The following is a 13055-nucleotide window of genomic DNA, read 5'->3' on the forward strand; positions in this document are numbered from 1 at the left end:
GTCGGCCCATTTGGCGACCTCTCATGTCGTCGACCGACAACCCTTGGTCGTGTCGTTACTCACTAGGACTTTCCACCCCTGGCAATGGATTTTTGCCTCCCCCAGGATTCGAACTCTAAACCTCCAGGCTTAAGTATTAGAATTTATGAATCCTAGTAGCCAAGTGAGCGCCTATAAAAGGCATCTTTTTATTGTAACGACCCGATCCTTTAGCCTCTTGGGCGGTCCTTGCGGCGGCCCACTGGTGGCCCCTTATGTCGTCGGCCCATTTGACGACCTCTAATGTCGTCGACCGACGACCCTTGGCCGTGTCGTTACTCACTAGGACTTTCCACCCCTGGCCAGTGAATTTTTGCCTTCCCCAGGATTCGAACTCTAGACCTCTAGGCTTAAGTACTAGAGTTTATGAATCCTGGTAGCCAAGTGAGCGCCACTCACTTGGCTACCAGGATTCATAAACTCTAGTACTTAAGCCTGGAGGTCTAGAGTTCGAATCCTGGGGGAGGCAAAAATCCACTGGTCAGGGGTGGAAAGTCCTAGTGAGTAACGGCACGGCCAAGGGTCGTCGGTCGACAACATTAGAGGTCGCCAAATGGGCCGACGACATAAGGGGCCACCAGTGGGCCGCCGCAAGGGCCGCCCAAGAGGCCAAAGGGCTAGGTCGTTACAATAAAAAGGCGCCTTTTATTTTAACGACCCGGCCATTTGGCCGTGCCGTTACTCACTAGGACTTTCCACCCCTGGCAGTGGGTTTTTACCTTCCCCAGGATTCGAACTCTAGACCTCCAGACTTAAGTACTAGAGTTTATGAATTCTGGTAGCCAAGTGAGCGCTCACTTGGCTACCAGGATTCATAAACTCTACTACTTAGCCTGGAGGTCTAGAGTTTGAATCCTGGGGAAGGCAAAAATCCACTGCCAGGGGTGGAAAGTCCTAGTGAGTAACGGCACGACCAAAGGGTCGTCGGTCGACGACATTAGAGGTCGCCAAATGGGCCGACGACATAAGGGCCGCCAGTGGGCCGCCGCAAGGGCCGCCCAAGAGGCCAAAGGGTCGGGTCGTTACATCAACCCTCTCATGGAGCCTCTATATAAAACAATGCCTATGCGCTATAACTCATGATATATGTCATGCAAACTTTATATGCATTTAGTATCATCAATTTATGGAGGTATTAAGGAAATATTAAAGTGATTGTTGTCTAATTCATAACCAATTCTGCCTTGATCCTTTCCAGCTTGATGTATTACCATATTAAAATTCCTAATTGCTTTCGCATGATGTGATTTTTCTTTATTCTTGTCCATTGTTTTTATGTAAATGCTAAAGTACTGCTTGTGTTAACTATGAACTCTAAACAATGCTGAACAAATCATCAAGAATATTATTGTTTCCACAAGTTCTCACAAAATTGTGTATAATTGATCTAAATAGTTAGCAAATGCAATTTTGTGATTGTTTTTTCAGAAAGATATATAAAGGAAGCCCTTGAGCCTCCATCCCCCAATAACTTATAATTGTTGTAAGACATTAACATTGTTGTAATACAATTTCAAAGTGTGTTTTATCCCAAAGGTTCAACTAACTGGGGCTCTGACAATATTAATCTTAACTCACCAAGAATTCATGATGTTAAACTAATCATGTCTGGCCAGTTGCTAAGACAAAAATAAAGCACTGACCTGTAACACATTTAACCAATATGTAAGGCACGCACTGTGTTGTGTTGTCCCAAGAAGGTCCAAGCACTCCATGCCGCTGGGTTTTGTGGCATGAAACTTTTGTCATGATGAAGATAAATGTCATTATGCATTGAGAAATCGAAGACTCCAATCAATCGAGAGGGTGAGAAAATTAAAATTTTGCAAGGACGTGTATGTGATTGAGTTTGAGCAAGAAGAAATGTGAAGTTCCCCTCAAGTTTGCACTTAGCTGACATTTTTATCCGAGAAGACCATATATCTCCAAATTTCGAGCAAAAATTTGTGTGCAAGATGATTGATCACTAAATCCTAAGGAGATATGAATGCCAGTCTTATTTCTCAGTAATAAATTAAAGATGGAATTAAATAGAATTCTCGATGTCAAAAGGTCAAGAAGTTGTGTTGCAATATATGAGTCTTATTTTGTGATTTAAAGCTCCTTTAGTTCCTTAAAAAAAATTTTGAATCAGTATTGCTTGTTGGGCTATTTTTGGAAGAAAGAACTGGAGGTGAGAAAAGGTATGCCGTTTGTTCGAAAACATATCACCGAACACTGTGAGAAAAATTGAGATCTCAGGGCACCATATGAAAAAAAAAATCACCTAGATTCGAAGCTATCAGTTGTCCTAGAACTAAGATCCTAGACATTCAGCTAATAGTTATCACATGAACACCCAATTCTTAAAATTCATGGACTTCTATGATTCGAATGGCTTTCTTGCACTTCTCAAAAAAAAAATATGTGCATATATATCAGCATACCTATATACATATTGAAAAGCACCAAGTATCCTTGCTTCCTCAGATGTTGCTTGCTCTCCCAATAACTTTAAAGCATCCGGCGCATGAGTGCTAATTATTCATCCATCATATATATCTTTGGAACAATCTTCTCCTACCACACAACATCCTACCAGAAAGGCATTTTCAGGAACTAACTAAAATGTGCACCAGAAATTCAACTTGCATAATGAGTTATTGTAGTTTCCCAAAAAGAAAAAGAGAAAAAAAAAACATGATCTGCTCATTGTGTTCTAATAGTACATTAAGATTTTGTTCCAACGCAATTTTAAACCTTTAAGTTTATCGATATAAATATCAATGATCATTGATTAGGTAACTGAAAGTTGTTTACCTGTATCAATACTAAAAACTGATTCCACAGCACACCTTATTCTAATAGTACATGATCTGCTCTCCAATTCTTCTCTTATCTACTTATAATAAGCATCAACTTTGAGTCAAAAGTTTACAAAGAATGAGTTCAAACACTAGGGGAGAGGCAATACCTTGTCGACATAGCACTGTGAACGTGACTTGACAATGAGCCACTGTGGACGGCCGAATAGCTGAAATGTGAATGGAAGCATTAGAGAGATCAAAATAAGGGAGAAGGGAAATGGAGAAACAAGGATGCTAAGTTGAATATGCTCTAGCAAACAACAAAACTTTTGACAACACAGAAGATACATCACTAAGCATGTAACATGCAACTTATACAATTATAAAGCACCAAAAATAGTCTGTTTAAATAAAGTGCTAAATAAGAAGAATGAAAATGTGGCAATGCATTACTTCATAATTAACAACGGCAAGAGTCACAAAAGGATATTGACCTGAAGAAGGTGGCTCACTGTCTCATAATTAACTTATAACTCATCATGAATTCTTTAACTTTGTCTCCCTAACCATTCCTCCATTTCATCGTACCTGAAACACCACAAGTATCACAAATGAACAATCCACAACAACAAAAGATTTTTTTGTTTGTTTGTTTAGAATTGAGGCATCAATGGTGGTTGCCTCACATGTGGTATCCACGTTCGGAGAGGTTCATGGTTGGAGAAGTGATGGTCTCTGTGAGCAGCAAGCCTGCACCTGCTGCATTGACATTAGGGTACACGTAGCTTACTTTATCCTGAGCAGATGTCATGAACAGGAATGTCGCATGGCCAAGTCCAGCAAGTTTGGTCGACAAGATCAAATCATAGTATCGATCCTGTCAACAAATTCGTAAAAAGCTAGTGAGATTTCTGCTGTCATTCCATTTCAAGGATCATGTGTTTTCCCCCTTTCATTTGTACCTTTAACAGACCGATCATGTTGACGTACTCCGCCGGCTCCGGGAAATCTTCATCGGGGTCATACACATTCGCCCACCTCACATTCTTGTTCACCTCGTACACCTACTTCCCCCTGGGCAAGGCAACGACATCGATCTACACGTCGGGGTACCTATCCTTGATGAGCAGGATCACGGGGAAGAAGAGGAGGTTCTCGTAGACTCCGCTGGAGATGACCCAGCAGCAGAGGCGCACGTCGCCGCGGACCTTGGAGGCGAGCGAGGCAAGCTCGACGTTGAATCCCATGGGAAACTTGAGGAAGCCGTAGGGGTTGGAGGGGTTGGAGGGAGGGCGAGGGTCCTCCTCCTACTTTCTGTCGGCGAAGAGGGATCCGTACTCAATGTCGGGGTGCTCTCCGCAGTCGAAGGGGTTGAGCCAAGGGTTCTTCTTCTTCTTCGCAGTGGTGGCGACGAATCGGAGCCGTCCTCGCTGAGGATGGTACGCCGAGGAAGAGGATAGGGTATGGGTGTGGAGTGGGGAAGGGAATGCGTGGGAGATGGGGAAGGAAAAGCTACAGGAGTGCGAAGAAGGTCTCCTCTTCTCGATCTAGGAAGGGGAAGAGGGAGTTGAGGTTGAGAGAGATGGTTAGGTTTAGGTTTAGGTTTAGGCTGAGAGAGATGGTCGGAGGAAGGGGCGCGATATAGGTTTAGGTTTGGAGGGAACTTTGTGAAGTGTTGAAAATATTGGCTAGTGGGAAAATTAAAATATTTTATTTTGGTTCATTAACACCGGGTTTTAAAAATCGCTGTTAAAATTAATGTCTATTAACGAAAAAAAGGCGCTCATAGAGATCGCCTAAAAAACTGATGTCTATGAACGAAAATCTGCGCTCATAGACACAGGTTTTTAGAAAAATCGATGTAAAATACTCAAAGACATCGATTTTTGCTTAAAACCGTTGTTGTTCCACCAATGTCTATGAGGGTTTTTCTTGTAGTGAACATATTCGACAAGGTTGAAGCATAGTAAAAAAATGAGTTATACAGGTCATAGAAGATTTCTTCCTACAAATCATCCTTATCGAAGGAAAAAGTATTTAATGGGAACCCAGAGCTTAACCCCACACCGAAACCATTAACTAGGCATGAATTTTTGGATCGAGTTGAAAGAATTAATTATCGTTCGAGAAAAGTGAATGGAGCTTCAATTAAAGCAAGGTGAAGCTGAATCATGTTGGAAAAAGAAATATATATTCTTTGAACTTGAGTATTGGAAACATCTATATGTTCGATATGTTCTTGATGTAATACACATTGAAAAAAATGTGTGTTAAAGTCTGATCAGTGCTTTGCTTGACATTCCTGGAAAATCAAAGGATGGAGTAATTGTAAGACTAGAGCTTGTGGAGATGAATTTAAGGATTGATTTGGCACCAAATGTGGGGGAGAAGAGAACCTTTTTGTCGGTGGCTTGTTATACACTAAGTAAGGATGAAAAAAAGAAAACTTTGCAATTATTTGTTTGGAATAAAGGTCCCCATAGGATACTCATCCAATGTTAAAAATCTGGTGTCGATGAAAGACTTGAAACTTGTTGGCCTTAAGTCACATGACTATTACACTTTGATGCAACAATTGCTTCCAGTCACCATCTGTGGTGTCTTGCCTAAACATGTTAGAGATACTATCACTTGGTTTTGTGGCTTCTTCAACGTGGTACGTAATAAAGTGATAGATATCTCGAAGTTGAATGATTTGCAAAGAGAGATTGTGACACTGTTTGTTTGCTTGAAAAATATTTTCCCCCATCTTTTTTTAATATAATGATTCATTTAATAGTTCATCTTGTATGAGAGGTCAAATTGTATGAACCAAATTGGTATAGGCAAATGTACCCATTTGAAAGATTCATGAAGATCTTGAAAAGGTATGTGCGAAATCACAATCGTCCTGAAGGGTATATAGACGAATGTTATATTGCTGAAGAGGCTATGGAATTTTGCTCAGATTACATGTCTAGTGTGCATACAATTGGGATCCCATCAAGGCATTGAGAAGTACAACTTACTAGGCCTCTATCTAGCTCACTAATACACTCAACTTGTCATGATGAGTTACATCAAGCACATCGTTATGTCTTAGAAAATGATGTTGACATTAATCCTTATATCAAGTAATTCTCTTACTTATTAATATTTTATTGCACTGTTCTTACGTTCTACTAATTAACTTATTAGTATTCTATTAGTTAACTTATTCATAATCATTTCATTAGGGAGCACATGGAATTTTTGAACTCAAGCTTTTCTCATAAAGCCAAGTCCAAAAAGTGGCTACAAGATGAGCATAACAGTACATTTATTGGTTGGTTACGTGATCGTGTGAGAGCAATTGGCAATTCCACCTGTCAAATATCATAAAGATTGAAGTGGATAGCGTGCGGACGTAGCAATCAAGTGTTGAAGTACTCTAGTTATTTTATTGATAGAGTTACTTATCATACAAAAGAGCGCGATGATACATGAGTTGTTCAAAACTCCAGAGTAAGCTTAGTTGCAAAGACAATGCAAGTTGCTAGTGCGAATGACAAAAATCCAATTGTGTCGGACATGACTTTCTATGGAGTTATTCAAGAAATTTGGGAACTCGATTATCACAATTTTCAAATTCCGGTGTTTAAATGTAATTGGGTTGAGAATAATAATGGTATTAAAGTTGATGAACTTGATTTCACATTGGTAAACCTCAACAGAATTGGATTTAAATCTGACTCTTTTATCTAGAGGAATCAAGCAAAGCAGATATTCTACATTGAAGATCCTCAAGATCCTACATGGCATGTTGTACTTGCCACTCCTACTAGGGATTACATGGAATACATAAATGGTGATGAGTTGGAAAATGCTATAATCCACTATCAAAGTTCTACAAGAGGGTTTCTTTCAATGGAATTAATGGGCGTTGACGGTATAGATGAAAATGAACCATCATGCGTTCGTGAAGATTGTGATGGGACATGGATTAACAATAATTAAGTGTAATCTATTGTTTTGACGGTGTGTAAATTTTGTTTGTTGATCTATTTTGTTATCACATTTTTTCTTATTGTTATATAACTATCGTTTGCCTTCATTCTCGCTTTATTTTCTTTGTAATTCAAATGCCTAACAAGTTGCTGTCTTTCACAAGAAATGGGGCATCAAGGAGCTTGATAACATTCTATAATTTAGGGTTCTCCTCATTTCTTGTGGACACTATGGCAGCTCATGCAAAGAGATTACTGAGGATTGTGAAGCCTAAAGAAAGTACTTCATATTTTGCCACTAACAATAGTTGTGAGGGTCAAACAACAATGGAATCTACAGAAACAGAGTCAACAAGAACATCGAGGGGGCGTACACGTTTGGATAGGCTTGTTAGGCTAAGGGTCCAAGGAATTAAAAAGGATGTTAGCTTCAACAAAATTGGATAGCCAGTTGGAGAATTTGTGGGTGAAATGTAAAGCTACATTGGCATTCTTATTTGAGAAAAGATCTCAATAGGTTACAAATCATGGAAGCAAGTGCCAAATGATGTTAAAGAGTTAATATGGGAACCGGTGAATGTAAGTTAGAATGCTTTGAGAACTTAAATTAGCTCACAAATGGTTATGCTATAATTAGCATGCTTGTTAATTTTTTTATGTGTTTTTACAGCTAACGTACAATATTGACCCAAGTTGAGGAAGGGATGTTTACATTCAGCAAATAATAAATGGCATCAATATAAAGCTTTTCTCACTCAAAAGTTCATTTTCAACAAGTTAGATAAACCTGATGAGTTGAAAGATCCATCGATTGGCTATGGTATTTCACAAGATGATTGGAGTTCCTTTGTAATAACTCGCATGACTGTCAACTTCAGGGTAAGATTCAAAATTTGATTTTAATTTTTAGAAGATAGTCCTAATGGTCTTTAACTGATGTTCTACAACTATCTTATAAAATTTTTCCCAACAAGTTAAAAATGTATTGGGTGTTGAATGACTGGGGGAAGTGTTTATATGAGCTTAAAGCAAGACATTTTCATTCTATGTCCCACATATGTACTTGTATTCTCTATCTTGAATGAAATTTTTTTGTAAGCATGTGCATTGTAGAGAATTTGCATAAGTTTATTTAAATGAAGCTCGGTTTTCCTAGCAGTAGATTAGAATAAACATCATGTTCATCACCCATGGATGCTGTATAGTGGCAAGCAGAATCCTCAGAATCTGTTGAAGGGGCAACTATGATACTACTGATTGATAATGACTTTTTATCACTGTAGTCTTATTTCTTTTATATGTATAAATTTTTCTCCTTTGAGGTTAGAGATGAATTCTAGCTTCAGCCTTCAAGATTGATGCTACTGCACTCTTTTCTTTTAAGAGCTCGAGAAAGCTTGCTATTTGAAAACATTAAGGTTTGCATATATATATTTGAATGTCGATAGTGAACTTAATTAATTTTAATTTTTAACTAGAGAGTAAGTGATGAATAAAAGAATAGAAGAAGACATAACGTATACCCTCATTGGCTGCCCCATAAAGGATATGCATGTTTTGCTGACGAAATTGTAAGTATGTTGAAGCTGGTGGTTTATTATTGAATCTGATTTTGTAGGAACAGAGCATGATTCATATTTTTTGTAGGCATCTGATTTATGTGATAATGATGAGATAAATCAAGCTATTATTTGGAAGAGAGGGCAGGTCAATAATGTTGGTGCGGGAAGCATCCGACGATCGAACTTGAGTTTTGATAATGACAAACGATTCAAAGTTAAGGTGTGTGGTGATCTAACAGTCTGAATGAGATTGCAGAAAAGTCCTAACTGCGGTTAGGCAGGTGAAAACCCTAGGGGGTGGTAACCCTAGGTGGAGAAAAGTCCTAGCTGCGGTTAGGCAAAGGGAAAACCCTAGGGGGCGGTAACACTAGGTCATAGGGGGTGGTAACCCTATGCGGAAAGTCTTGGTGGGTCGAGTGCTTCAGGCAAAAGTCCTAGGGGGTAACCCTAGGTGGAAAGTCCTGGTGTCACGAACCAGGTGAAAGAGTAGACCAGCCGGGAAGCGGAAGTCCAACAGAAAGTCCGGAAGCATCGAGTACCGAGCAAAAGTCCAGTCGATTTAGAGGATCGCACTGGCATCAGGTAAATCTCCAGAGTGGATAGGTGAGGACGCGTTCCCCGTAGAGGGAACAGTAGACGTCGGGTCGACCTAGAGTTTCCGGTCGGAAATTCGAAGTCAGACTCGGACAGTCCGATGACTGTCAAACTTCATATTTATGATATTATATGTGTTAACTTTTGTTTTGCAGGATATGTTTGTATTTTGGATCTAACATGTCTTGCAGGTACGAAAGAACAAGGTTAAGCCTCAGATAAACAGTGTCCGAGGCGCCTCCATGGAGCTTGGAGGCGCCTCGGGTGCAAAAGATGAGCTGGCTGTGAAGCAGGCTTGGAGGCGCCTTGAAGAAGCTCAAGGCACCTTGGACTGGTGGATGAAGGCGCCTTGGAGAGCAAAGAAGGCGCCTTGAACCTGATAAGGTTCGACCAGTTCAGCCCTTATCTCAGCGTGTGACTCGGCCAGCATGGAGGCGCCTTGGATGGCTTTCAAGGCGCCTTGAACACCCTTTATAAGAGGGTCTCGACCAGCAGCTCAAAAAAAATTCACTCCAAGCAATCCTTCTGCGACTAGCTGCTAACGACACGATCCCGAAGTGCTGCGACGACCCCCCGACGACCCGGAGCTCCGAATCTTCAGTTATTCTTATTTATCATCGGTATAATTTAATCATTGCTTATTGATTATTGTACTTCACTTGTAATTCTTTTCGAGCTATTAGTTGTTGCTCACAGTAAGCGATCAAGGATCGCGTGCCTTCGAGTAGGAGTCGAGTACGGCTTCGAACGAAGTAAATACCCTCGTGTTTGTGTTTCTTTTCTCTTTTATTCCGCTGCGTTACTCAAGTGTTTAATTGAACGATTTATGATTCCGAACCGAGTGAAAGTCACGAGCGCTATTCACCCCCCCCCCCCTCTAGCGCTTCTCGATCCAACAATTGGTATCAGAGCGGGGTTTCTCTAAATTGGTACAACTACCATTCGAGCATTTTTTTCATCGCTTTTTCGCTCTGAATTGGTACAACCCCTTTCGTTTTTTCCCTCCAAAATTACTTTCGAAAAATTCATTTTCGTCCTTTCACGGTTTATTAGTATTGATAAAATATTGAATTTTGCAAAATTTGAAATAATATTTTTTAAATATTTTTTAGTAATATTTTATTATTTTTTCTCGAAACTCATAAATTTCTATTTCTATCCTTCTACCACACTACTAATCCAGGATTAAATCCTGGGACAAGTTTTTTTCTCACTTTTTCGTGCAAGATTCAATGGCTCTCCAAGAAGGCTATAGCACCACTCAACCACCGCTCTTCTCCGGCGAAGACTTCGACTACTGGAAAGGCCGAATGGAGTCGTACCTACAAACCGAGTTCGATGTCTGGATGATCACCAAGACCGCGCTCGAAATACCAACTGACAGCACCGGCATGCCACTCCCGTACGAGAACTGGGACGCGAACCTTATCAAAAAGGTAGAAGCAAATGCAAAAGCAACGTATACACTTCAGTGCGGCTTAACGAATAAGGAGCTGAATCGTGCCGGCCCATTTTCAAGCTCCAAGGAGCTGTGGGAGAATCTGATTTAGTTACACGAAGGTACCCAGGTAAGTAAGCATGTTTTAATTAACGAATTATTTGAGCAGACTAATACTACTCCGGCTGAGAAAGGTGTTGCGTCATTTGCAGGTACAAGCAAGACGAAGAAAGTGTTAAAGGCAACATGGTCCGAGTCATCAGACGAATCTGAATCCGATGAAGAAGAACAAGCAAGCCTCCTCGCTCTACCAGTACTAGCACATGTTGCCGAAACCGAGTCCGAGCTTGAATCCGAAACCGAGAACGAATCAGACACCGAGTCTGAGCGAAGCCACGGATCCGTATCCGTTTCTGAAGGACCCAAACCCACTGTAAGTTCTATAATGTCTAGTATTAACCTAGATAATTTGGAAAACTTAATTCCTTACTTGCTTAAGAAGTTGGCCAAATCTAACGTCCGGGTCAAGGCACTTCTAAAGGAGGTAACATCCCTTAAAGAAGTGACTAACTCAAGTCCCTTAACTGAGTCAGTTTAAATTGGAAGTTCAACTCAAGTCCAACAACTTGAGGAAGAAAATTCCAATTTGAAAACTCAAGTTAAAGAACTCAAGGACACGTTGGAACGGTTCACCTTGAGTTCCAAGAATTTGGATCTGATTCTTGGAAAATAGCGAGTCGTTTACAACAAATCCGGACTTGGATTTAAAACTAAAAGAAAACAAATCGTATTTATCATTAGTAAATAAAAATAATAGAAAGGTAGTCCAAGCATCGGTACCTAAGTCCAACTTGGTCAATCAAGTTGGACTTGGTCAATATTGGGTCCCCAAGGATCAAGTCTATTACCTTAATAGACCTTATCGAGGCTATGATCTAGGGGGAGCAAAAAGAAAAATTATTTTAATTAATAAATAAATAATGAAATTCATCTTAATAAATAAATAATTATCTTAATAAATAAACTTAAAAGTCAAATTAAATTAAAATCAATTAAAAATTCGAAATTAAATTAAAAATTCAAAATTAAATTCAAAAATCAATTAAAAATTTGAAATTCAATTAAAAATTCAAAATTCAATTAAAAATTCGAAATTAAATTAAAAATTCAAAACTCAAAAATCAATTAAAAACTCGAAATACATTTAAAAAACCCAAAATTCGAAACTCAATTTGAAATTAAAAATAAAATTGAACTTTAATCAAATAAAAATAGAAGGAGGATCCAGAATAGCTAGCACCCCCAACTAAACTACCCGACTGGGTAACTGAACCTAATCTACCCGGCAGGGTAACCGAACTTTACCTACCCGGCAGGGTAATTAAGGATAGATTAAAATGGGCTAGGTTTAACTTGACCCACGGTACTGATGAAGTATCGGATGATAGTACGTTGGGGAAACTTAGTCATCGCATGTCTAGGAAGATATGGCTTCGACCTGGTGCATTTGGCTAAGTGGAACTGACCGAAGCTACCCTTTATGGATCCTAACTAGTTAGACCAAGGTTTTGTACTAAGTTCAATGGGTAGGACTATTTGGAAAACCTCGAAGGCATGGTTACTTTAATGATGTCCTTGTGACTCACCTGTTGGGTTTTTCGGGCCGAGAAAATCGCTTTTTCGCGTCACGAAAACCCCGAAACCCCCGCCACCAGATCCGTGCGAAGAATAAAATTTCTAAAACATTACGAGTACGAGTTTACAAACTCTAGATCTACATTAGAGTACGAGTTTTACCCTTGATGCGTGCCTTTCGCAAATCCCGCTCGTCCTAGATGTCGGATCTCAAGATTGTCAAAGTAGACAACCCTCTAGAAGTATCTACACGAACTATTAGGTGGAGAAAACCTAACACAAAGGTGTGCTAGCACCTTGGTAAGGTTTGGCCAAGAGAGGAGAGGGAGAGCAAGAAGAGAGAGCAAGGAAGAAGATGAGTTGAATTCACTTGAATGAAAAAATCAATCTCATTCACTATGAAAAGTGGCCGGCCACAATGGGAAGTGTAACTCCCATTCTCATTTAATGTGGCCATTAAAGAGATTTGTAACCTCCATGAGGTGGCACACACATGTGCTAAACATGATGATGTGGCACATCAACATTGGCCACTTAATGCCAAGTCACAAATGATGTGGCATAAAATCAAGTCAAACTTGACTCTTCCTCTTTCTCTCATGTCAAGTCAAACTTGACTTAATCTCTCTCATGGTTGATCTAATCCAACCATTTAATTCAAGCCAATTTAATATAATGAATCTAATTCATTTAATTAAATTGATTCAATGAGTCATAATCTAAATTAGACTCATTGAACACATGAATCAACTTGAGTCCAACTCAATTAGCCCAATTAGGATTACTCTTAATCCAATTTGATTCATCAAATGAATCTAATCCTCTTGGTTCATCATATGAACCTAATCTCCATCTAATTATCCTTAGTGTGTGACCCTATAGGTTCTTGTAACGTTGGCAATGCCCCTAAACCCATTTAGGAGCATAAGTAATGAGCGGTATCTAGAAACACATCACTACTACCCAAGTTACAAGAATGTTGAGATCCAACATCACCTTGTGACTACTAATTGTGACTCCTCACAATATATGACAA

The 13055-nt window shown here is 39.6% G+C and overlaps 1 pseudogene; it reads right to left on the minus strand.

Moving 5' to 3' along the window:
* Positions 1-3373: 3373 nt before the first annotated feature.
* On the minus strand, positions 3374-10339 carry LOC122023041 (annotated as a pseudogene).
* Positions 10340-13055: the final 2716 nt, after the last annotated feature.

This window comes from Zingiber officinale, chromosome 9B (genome assembly GCF_018446385.1).
Source record: "Zingiber officinale cultivar Zhangliang chromosome 9B, Zo_v1.1, whole genome shotgun sequence".
Classification (NCBI taxonomy): domain Eukaryota; kingdom Viridiplantae; phylum Streptophyta; class Magnoliopsida; order Zingiberales; family Zingiberaceae; genus Zingiber; species Zingiber officinale.